The following is an 11,795-nucleotide window of genomic DNA, read 5'->3' on the forward strand; positions in this document are numbered from 1 at the left end:
AACAATAATCAGCAACTAGAACGAGCTAGATAAACAAAAGGCGGTACTAGAATCAAAACATTCATAACCTCGTTGATCAAAATTGGAAAATAGCTATCTGAAATCTGACAATATTTCTTATGTTTCAGCGAATGGCCTTCGAATTAATATTTTCACCAGTCTTAGGCTCGTGCAAACACATTTGAAACCCAGATGGCGCTCACATCACTTTAGTCGCTTCGTTTAGTATCTTTCTCCTCTATAATCTTTGATTCCAATTCATTTATTGGATTAGTTGATCGATCGGGATCACAGATAACTGTAATCTGTGATGGACATCAACGCAGAATGAAATAAGAGGAGAGAATATCATTGGACATTATTTGACAGAACAAGAATAGAACATGGTGGCGCCGCCTCGAAACAAATCTCTTATTTTCTATTAGGTCTAATGTCATTGCATTAAAAAAAATTGATGAGTGCACCATGTTTTTAGACATCTTAAGTGTAAGGGCCTTGTCCCTTACACTCCCAAAGCAACGCAGACGCGACGCGACAACGATCCGATATCGCCAGCGTGTATCTTTCGTGTTCATCCCATGTTTTATAAAGGGCGTTGTCCCACCAAAGCTACGCCCAAAGTCATTAATATTGACATACGCAATAAAAGTGAAAATTCGAATCCATGATATATAATCATTCTCATCATCTCATCAAAGAAATGTTCATCCACTGCTGGTAGAAAAATTCAGGTTTGCCATTTAGAAGACTACCCCTCATCTCATAAAGGGTAGGGGAGACTGGGGAGGGTTGATACGTTTTTTGGAATTTTTATTCTGGAAACTGAATTATATGAAGAAGCAGGACTTTTCTTATATTATATAATTCTTCAATTAATCGTTCAACAAAATAAATATAGAAGTCGCAAAACATAAACATCTTATTCTGTACAGAACGTTGAACACAAAAACATGCAAACTGTCTCAAGCCTCCCCACATATGGGAGGATTGATACGATGTACTGGGAGAGTAATCGAGAGGATTATTCAGCTCAGTAGGTAGGTCAGCAATGATACTGGCTTGCTTTGGTCCTATAGGTGTAGAAAAATCAGGAAATTGTCAGTTAGTCCTTCCACACAAGAAAAGTCGGCCTTGTTAAATACATGGGGATTGTACGGTTTTTAAGAATCCCTTTGATATGTTGGATGGTGAAGACGCCTTCATGTAGGCCTATCCAACTAGCTACGGAATATTTTTTGAAGATTATACATGTATCAGGCCTCCCCACGACAAATGTCTCAAACCTCCCTGAAAGCAATTTTTAAAGTGATTTATGTTTTCATCTTATACCCATATATTTTGAAAAGCGAATAAAACTGTAAATTGAGTAGTTTTATGCATATTTCCCAGTGAAATGTTTGTTTATGCCGAAGAATTAATGCATGATCATAAAACCCTTAGGTAACTTGAGTAAAAACTTACAATTTCTCACCTCGAAACACTCTTCGTTGAATATTTCACAAACAAACTACTGTTAGCCTTACAGATTAACGTCACGCAATGCCTTCTGCCAAAGAATAGTGTTCACTAGTATAATACTTTTGAAAACGGCTACAGATCGCGGATATAAGTCTGTATCAAGCCTCCCCATGTATCAATGCTCCCTAGTCTCCCCTACATCACGAACTAAAAAATAGTTAATACCGATGATAAAAGTTTTGTGCATTTCTTTTTGATCACTCTTTGCAAACTCATCTTCTGAGTAAATGAAAGCATTGATAGGTAATTCATATAATAGTGACGATTCCCAATCGATTATGTGGAACCAAAGTTTTGTTATTTTTAAATGAATTTCAGAATTCCGTATTACAAGATATAGATAATATAATTGTGCATTGTTCAAAAAAATTTGAAATTGTATTTCCCGTACAGAATATATTTCGCAGGATTGATATGTCTAAGAAAATTTCCGGAGATATGTAGTATTGCCAAATATGAATTTCTATGACGCTATTCACGAATCTCTTGCATAAAATTTGCTGCAAGGTAAATTGAAAAAAAAACAATCAGTCAATCATAACTTTCTCCAACACCTAAAATCCGGAGATTACAGATTAGGCGGCATCTATGACTTATGCACTGAAAAGTTGTTCTTCAGACAAGGCAATCGATTATAATTCCATTTGTTATGAAATAAACTCTTGGATACTCCATGACCAAAGCATACGTTCTTAGATATGTGATTTTAAAAGTTTGTGGGTCTTCCGGTAGTTTCTTTCACTGCTTCTTAATGGTTTTCACGTCACTAATTTTCGATCTGCAGCAATCATGCGGTTCACATATCTGAGTTTTTTTTTACAATCTCTATTTCGGTTATGCTTTTGATAATTATTTTATCGCTTTAAATTACTATGTTGGTATGAATCTCATATGATATCATTTTTTTCCACTCGTTTATTTCCGGGAGAGAAGCAATAGGAATTATTCTTTATTGAGGCAGGTTGGAAATGCCAAATTATCGCTTTCTGTTTTAATATGACTGTGGCGGAATTTCAGATTGTTTTTTTGTATGAGCATTCGATCTCCAATAGGATAGGTTAGGTTAGGCTAGGAATAGGTTCTGCTTTTGTGAGTTTTGCTGGGGTCTACCTCAAATTCTGGGCGTAAAGATGTGCCACCTGCCACCCAATAGTAGAGAAAACCTAATTTTCAATATACTGACCAATAAGAAGAACAGAAAAATCTAGCATAATTTGTAAGTGGGGTTGAGTTATTGGAATTGAAATTACGAAAAGCTATCAAATGTTCCAAAAGTATCTATCTCAAATGAAAAGATTGACATATTATCAGACAATTTAAAAGGTTGATCGCCTACCCTTGTATTTGTAAATAGTGGGATCTATTGTCTTTGATGGAACTTAAATAGCAGAACGCTATGAAAGAGAAATTATCATCTTTCTGTACCCCTAATTAAATTGAATTTTGATGAATGGTACAATAGTTATTTTCAACATTTTTAAAAATTCAACTAATCTGAGGAATGTTTTTCATGATTGGCTTAGTGTTAGCTCTGTTACCGAACATGAATTTACTTTATGATCATGTTATCTCACACCGTGTGATTTTTTCCTAAGGCCTCATTTGAAGAATTCAATTTTTCGAATATCTAGTCTGAATTCATCAATGAAAATTCATCAAAATAACAATGATTCTGTTATTCTCTATAATGTTTCGAATATTTCAGAAGATATGACAAGTGCTAGGAACGAAGAAGAGGATATTTCTAGCAACTACTTTGATTTTATTGTAGAGAATACTGGAACCTGAAACTCATTCTAATGAAAATCATGTAATTCAGTTTCTTTGGTTGAGCTGCGGATTTTCATTAAGTATTGCTAGCGCCTTCAATGTTCAATATTTTCGTCATAGCTGTCTCGATAATTGCTGTCATGAGTATGCCTCTAAGAGTTGTTGGAATAAGATTCAGATTCATTCAAAAACCCACGGAACTTCAATATGCAGACGACTGCGCACTTATCGCTAGCAGCCCAGAGGATCTACAGATAATATTGGACACCTATAAACATATATACGCTTTAGACCTCAGACAAGATTGATAAAACTAAAATCCTGGTTAGTCCGCCAGAAAGCCTTCAAACAGATATCAGCCTGGGGGATGAAACTCTAGAACAGGTCGAGCAGTTCAAGTACTTGGGAAGCTTTATAAATACAAGGGCTAACCTAGGCACGAAAATACACAACCCTATCAATTCGGCATCACGGGCATTCTGGAAGCTAAAGGACAAAGTGTTTCAAAATCACGACCCCAATCAGAAGACCAAGACAGCTATTTACAAAGCAGTGGCTCTCCCAACGCTTCTTTACAGAAGGGAAAACCCTACAGGCACACATTAAACAGCTTCAACAAACGCAACAACGTCATCTGAGACAAATAATGCACATCAGATGGTTCCACAAAGTTTCAAATGCAGAAGTCTTGCAGCGCGCGAGTTGTATAACAATTGAGACTCAAGTAACGAAGACCCGATTCAAATAGAGCGGCCACATTCTGAGGATGCAAGACCAGTATAAGCGGTTTAAGGATAAGCTCCATCAATCCCTGAAATAAGTTAATGCCAATTATAACTAGGAACAACTAGTGTTAGGCAGATCACAGTGGAGGTCTTTGGTCCACAGTTATAATGGAGACTCGAGAAGAATACAGCGGCGGCCAGATCTGGTTGGTGACTATCCATTAGTGTGGAAGGATCTGTAAAATTCAGGCAACAGAAAACAAGCTACTACGATGTGCCATAGATGCGCCTTGGTTTGTCAGGAACAAACAGATATATCGAGATTTGAAGTGGGAAACCATCACCAAATTTATGAAGAGGAAAGCTGAAAAGTTATTCGAAACAGCGAAAGAACATCCAAACGAAGAACTCAGGAAACTAGTGGACTACGATCCGGAGGAAGACAGAGGAAGAATGAGAATTTACAAAAGGAGACCGCGAGATCAATTGAGGAGAGATTAAAATGAGTACGGAAACTTATTAATGAAAACCCTAGCACGACAATGTGCAAGAAGAAATTAACCGATCAAGGGATAAAAGGTTTATAGGCAATGCCCGGAACCAATGTAAAGCAGGTTAGGTTTAGTGGGTCGCGAACTCAGGAGAGTGAGTAACCCCACAGTGTTCCCTAGAAATGGGTCCTCTGGGCGAGAGATAGAGCCCCGTGTTTTCACGGTCGCAGATTCCCCCTGCTATAAAAAAAAAGAAAAAAAAAAGGAAGGATCTGTAGTTCACGGTTGGGTCTCTTCAGTCACAGGAGGGCACACAGTCACAAGTAGCCCTAAGAAATTAAAGTTTGATCGCACTGATAGTTTTGTTTTTGAGTCTTTTTGCAGATTTATTCTCGGTAACGGGACACAGCAATGAATGAATGAATGCATTAAGTATTGACAACGTGAATTCAATTTCTTCAGAGAATAAAACATATTGATTTTCTTACTGTGATTTTTTCATATTACTGCAATAAGTAGTACCCTTTTACATAATTGTGAGCACAAGAAACATATTAACTCGATTCACTCAAGATTAATTCCTCTTTTGAATTTTGAACTTCGGTCAAAATTTTCACCAAGGTTGTTTGGATTCTTGTGACCTGACTCAATGAAAGAAATGCTTTTCACACATTGGGAGAAATCTCCTAGTAACTTTTTCGTGAAAAGTGCCATTCCAAACGAATTCACGGTATTAAGGTTAATGTCATCATTGTTTACATTTTAGGAAGATGAAGTAATTTATGGTAATCAACCTGACAAATTCCATAGCCTACTTTACGACCAATTTTTTTGAACGCACTTTAAATTGTTGTTCATACGATTATATCCGAATTCTCAGCATATTTTGGTGAAATTTTTCATGCATGATTGTTCGTTCGTAGAAATGAAAATCTTTGCAACCTAGTACTTCATGATCATATGAACTGTAAAGATAAAGAAAATTGGGAAACAATAAAAAGCATTCACCCACCATTTATTGCAAATATTTGATCATTTGATAGTACCTACCAGGCACAGTTGTAGCTAATTCCTGAAAATAATTCCACTCAATATAATTGAGAATCCTCTTTTTGTTCATTGTTCTAACTAAGAGTGCCCACATGGAATTTTGTGAAGGACCTACGTTGCTTAATTATACCTGAAACTTCGACTGTTCTGAGGTTAACCAAATACGTGGTTTCATGCACCTTCCGCATTGGACGTATAAGAAATATATTCGACAGTAATTACATAAACAAGATAATGGGCTCGCTAACTAGCGATACGTACAAGTTTTTCCATTTTCACGGGATCTAAAAGAAGCAAGCGTAAATAATTGTTGAATAATTGTCTGAATATGCAACGAATGACTTCACGTACATCGCGGGCATGTCACATACATCATACAGACACGAGGAGGGAAAAGTTTCGTTCTGTCAAAATTCAGTTAAGTTTTACTATTTTCTCTTCATGAATTCCGATTTTAAGGCATGGGTTGTAAACACGGATCCGTTACTTTCGGTGAGATTAATTGGTCGATTTCGAATTATACAATCTAAATATGGTAATCCATCAGAATTATTGAACGGGTGAATGTCGAAACTTGAATCATTATTCGAAGATCCATATATAAAAATTCAATTCTGAATATGCCAAAAACATTTCGATTTATTTTCTTCAATGATTCCGTAGCAAGAAAAAAATTAATAATATCTCTATGTTTTGGGACATTAGATATCGAAGTGAAAGATTTCAAGTATTGATTCAAACTTGACAATAATTATTATGAAATTAAAATTTGTTCCAGAAAAAAAGTCGAGGTAGAAATTTTGTTGCTAAGAATACTTTCATCAATTGAAGAAAGACAAATTTTTCAAGCTCAGATAATAAATAATAATTACATTGATGATCTACATCATCGAAGTTCTAGAGAGGTTACAAAAACAGGCTTGTTATATCCATATAATTATTTCCTGAAAGTCTCGAAAAATCACTCAATTCAAATTTTGCCTTTCCTACTACATTCCTCCAACGTTTTCAGAATTGAAAAAAACAGTATCGGAACAGGAAAGTTTTAGACTTATTCTATATATAGGTACGTTTATTAAAGATCATGCTGTTCGTCATGCTGTACATTGGCACTATAATTTTTTTCTATTCTTATGACCGTAGAATATCAGTTAAACTATAAAATATGGAAACCTTTCTTGGCACGATCATACAGAGTGGGTCATGAATATTTTTTATGAAGTGAGATATTTTTATTTCTTTTTTTGTAACAGAGATATTTCACTCTGAAGTGTGCAAAATAATACTGAATACATTTCATTTATGCTGCTGGAAGATTGCACAACAGTAAAATTCGTTACTTTCCCAAATGTCTAGATTGAAATGTGATCAATCCATTCCTTGAAAAATTTCAATTTGCCTCAAAAGTAAGAAATTTAAAAATGAATAGGAAAATCGATCAAGGAATAACAAAAGAATCGTTTGGACTAGAAGAAAACTGAAAAAAGAAGAGACTGAGTTTCAGTCGTTCGACACTTTTGATCACGGAGAAAAAAATTGATTCACAGATTTCTTCGTTGAATTCAGTAAATTTCTATGTTTGTCACGAACTTTTAATTTTTTCTTTAGTTTTATTTGTAACGAATCATAGAAATTAATTACCATTCCAGATATATAGGAGAAAGTCGATGTTTTTCAAATGGGGCACCTATGGCATTTTGCAACTTTGTTTTTTAGTCGCATCCCGTTACCGATTTTTCAAAAATGTTATCCAATTCAAAGATATTTAGTTTTTCGACTTCGTTCTTGACATGGGACACCTTTATATATAAATCTTCCATATTCGATTCACTTTAGAGTTCGTCCTATGTTACGTTTCTATAGAAGTTTTAATTTATGTGTACCTTTTCTTCATTAAATTAAAACCTTCAGAGAATTTCTCCTCCTTTCATTATGATATTATCTTTATTGAAGAGGATTATATGTACAATAAGTAGATAAGAAATGAATTCACAACTCCTAAATAAAATGAAAATATGTATTTATATAATGAATGAAGTCGAAAATTAAATAGTTTCGAATCCAATGACATAAAATTTACTGGTACAATTCGAATATCTCGAACATAAACCACTAAACATACCTACTTGTAAAGCGAAATATTTGAAACAGTCATTCTTCAGAAAACCCCTGTAACTCGAGAACGAATCAAGATATCTTTGATCAATATTTTTTTAACAAATTATTTCGAAAAGCGATCGGAGGTCCTTGCAGATATTTCTCTGAGTCTTATAAATCTCGAGAGGCTCGAAGTGACACCCTGTATAGGGTGGGCAAAATTCGAGTCTACTGATGGGATTTCAAAAACTATAAGAGCTCTTTTTCAGTTGAAAACCGTAGCCTCCTACGATTTTTTCTTTTTGAGTTATTAGCAAAAAAGAACATTTAGACGATTTTGAAAAATTCTGATAACTTTTTTGTCTTTAAAGTTACAGATCTAAAACTTGAACTTTTTAACGTAGATCCACCATTATTTTTTCATTTCGCATTATTAGGCGAACTTTGGTTTTTTAAATGCAAACTTTTATTGAATTTGTTATTTTTGAATTGAAAAAATTTTTTGTCAGTAGATTCTACGTATAAAGGTGCCTAAGATGGTTCAAGTTTCATACCTGTAACTTCAAAGACAAAAAAGTTATGAGATTTTTCCGAAATCGTCAAAATCTAATCATTTTTTGCTAATAACTCAAAAACGAAAGATAGAAAGAGTAGAAGGCTACAACTTCTTTTAGAGTTCACTGGGCTACGGTTTTCACTATTCTTTGTTACTTTGAAAAAGAGCTGGTAAATGTGTCATCCGTTTTCTTCTAGCTGTTATAGTTTTCGAGATCCCCTCAGTAAACGCCGACGAATTTTGCCCACCCTGTATAGGATGATCTTATATTAAGGTATGCAGATAAAGTCAAAAATTGTCCTACTCCGGTTCCAAGCTTATTAATTACATAAATGTTGAACAAAGGTGGTCGCAATAGGTGACACTACTGTGAAATTTGAAATCAGTTTGGTGATCACTTCAAGATTTATTGAACATTGAATTTTCACTCTCTGATACCTTAACGAGGGCCCCTGGGCAAATGAAACCTCTCGATATAAGACCATCTTCATAAATTCAGCTTGTGGTTTCAATGCACGACTCGACTCATTTGATGAAAGCCGCACTATTGACATCTGGCTTGACAAAATCTTTAAAGCATTAATAATGTCAATTGGCCATCAATGAAGGAATTTTAGAAAATTCAACAGAAAATTCAAGAAAGATGATTTCAAAATTATTGTGAGGAACAAGGTTCCGAAAGGGATTTAGGGATAAAAAACCTAAGTTGCTGAAAAGCAGTCTTTCAGAAAATTGCATATAAAGAGTTTTCAGTAATTCGATACCTATGTCTTTCTCTCGTGTTGTCTTTCTACAAACAATTTGGTTTTTGTTGGATAGGATGTATAATCTTTCAAGTCCTCTCTCCCTTGTCATCAAGGCAGTAAAATAACGTAATTCTTGAATGTTTATTACCCAACTTCCCATTATTTTACCAATGTTTCTGCTAAACTACAAGATAACTATCGGAAATAAATAACCTCTGCTGAGATACACTCTCAATACATGCATCTACCATATTCTAACCGAACCCATATCTCTACAACACCTCACACCTTTTTTTTTCATTTATCATTGTTCTGCGCGCAAAATCAGCGTCTAATTGAATAATTTAATTGATAAGTGCATGCAAATCCATAAAATTGAATTAACCCACTAACTTTCAATGTTGCCCTGGCTCGACACAAGGTGAACCGGTAAGTTTTCAAACTTGCTTTGTCCCAGATCTACACTCTCCAATTGGACGCAGAGTGCAAACGATTTAATGATCGACTCTTATGTCTCTTATGCAATCGGTCAATTCTTCTCCCACTCGCTGTATGAAGCGAGAAAGTACCGCGGTTCCGATGAAAGGCGAGGATCTTGGGTTTTACTGATGTTACCGACTTTTTTAAATTGAACCCGTTGTAAGTCGGCCTTTGGATTTCCCTCGATGTTATATGGGTAAAAGTTATTTCATCGAATTCTAAATTGAATCATACTTTCCGGGTTCAACCAAAGTCAAGATGGTGATTCTTCTTCTTGAGTAACGATATACCTATTTGATAGTTTGAGAATCACTCAAGATTCATTGTCTGAAAAAAAAGTTTGGCAATTTGTCAGTGCACCGAATGAAAATTATTGGTCTCATGAAGCCAACATTTTCATAACTAAAATTTTCATTTTTAATATTTGGTATTCAAATTTCGATGAAATTTGCTTCTTTTCTTACTTTTGGCAAACTAAAAATGAACATATAGTCAAGTTTCGTAAATTTTGCTGAAAAAACGCCATGACTACAGAAAATTTCACAGAGGAAAATTGTGGTAGACTAACCAAGCTTACAGATAGTGAGAATACTTCATTAATAATTTGTAATTTGTTCCCACAACGAATTTGTCATTTGGTTTCGAATGCTCCTGTAGAGTTCGTTTATGGGCAAAATGCAGAAGTTGGTCTCGTAGTTATGGGCCTCTACAGTAATTTTTCTCAATATTCAGGGAAAAAAAATCAATTGAATCTAAACTTCAAAAGATAGTTGTAACATTTTGATACAGAGACTCAGATATACATGCATAAAAAATATTGCGTTACTATAGCAACCACCAAGTCAGTGTGAAGTTTGAGGTAAAAAAAAAAACAGAGTTGCGCAATAAATTAAAAGAAAGAAGATGTCCATCGAAATTGTGAAAATCGAAAAATGGGAGTATCGGGCCATCATCACGTACCTGTATTCAAAAGCTTCAAAAGAGGTAAATTTTCCATTGAAGATGATGACCGATCGGAAAGGCCAGTTTCTGTGTCAGTCCCCGAAAATATCGATGCAGCTCATGACATGATTTTATCAGACCGTCGGTCGCGTTCATCATATATATAGTTCACGTCAATTTGGACATGAGAAAAATTGCTGCAAAATGGATTTCGAAATGTTTGAATATCGACCAAATTAGTGCAAGGGCAGAAGGATCGCGTTCGATCTGTGCTCGATTTGAAAACGATGTAGACTTCTTAAACCGAATTGATACTATGGATGAAACATGGGTACATTTCTACGATCCAGAAACAAAGCAACAATCGATGAAATGGCGACAGTCTGGTTTTCCAAGACCAAAGAAGTTTCGTGTCCAAAAAACTGCTGGAAAAGTTATTGCTTCAGTTTTTTGGGAGTGCCGTGGAGTGATCATGACTGATTTTTTGGATAAGGGTAGAACACTAACCGTAGATTACCATTCGACATTACTGACCACTCTACGGAAAAAAAATTAAAGAGAAAAATGCGGAAAGCTATCTAAAGTTGTTTTGTTTTTGCAGGACAACGCCCCTGCACAAAAATCTCATGTTGGCATAAAATTCGTGATTTAGGATTTGAATTACTAGAACACCCCCCTTATTCACCAGATTTGGCTCCATCGGACTATCATCTTTTTCCTCAAGTGAAAAAAATGTTTAAATTTTCTTCCAACGAGGAGGTAATAAAAGCTGCGGAAGTCTGGTTTGCAGAGCAAGAAGAAACTATTTTTTGAAAGGTCTAGAGACATTGCAGGTTCGCTGTAATGAATGTATACAATTAAGAGGAGAATATGCTGAGTAATAAAATATTTTGACATTGAAATTTTGTTTCGTTCTATAGTAGGCTAAGAATTTGTCAATATATTTCAGAATTTCGTGCTACTCATATCAACGGAAAAAAGAAAAACTAAAAAAGTTCATCTTAAAAACTGAATGCAATTTCACACGTCATTCGAGTGTCAAAAATTATTATCTTCATGGGGAGGTTTCTTCGAAAATATCGAAAGAATCATTTTCTTAGGAACCGAACAGTGATGACAAGTTTATTTCGTAAATGCGTCGCCAGTCTTTTTATGAATTTAAAACTGACAAACTGACACATGCCAATAATGCGTCAGAAGTTTTTTCTCTGTATTTCGTGCTGAACAGCAACCGGTATATCTATGGTTGATGATTCCCCAACATAGGAGTCCTATAATAGCTTTCTTCGAACAACTGAAGAACAGAAGAATTGTCACTGATAATGATGATGTTGGTAATGAATAATATCTTCTTAGTGCTCCACCTTACTTAAAAATATTTTCCAGTTGGCCAAAGCTTGATCGAGAAATCAATATAATA

This window comes from Coccinella septempunctata, chromosome 3 (genome assembly GCF_907165205.1).
Source record: "Coccinella septempunctata chromosome 3, icCocSept1.1, whole genome shotgun sequence".
NCBI lineage: Eukaryota > Metazoa > Arthropoda > Insecta > Coleoptera > Coccinellidae > Coccinella > Coccinella septempunctata.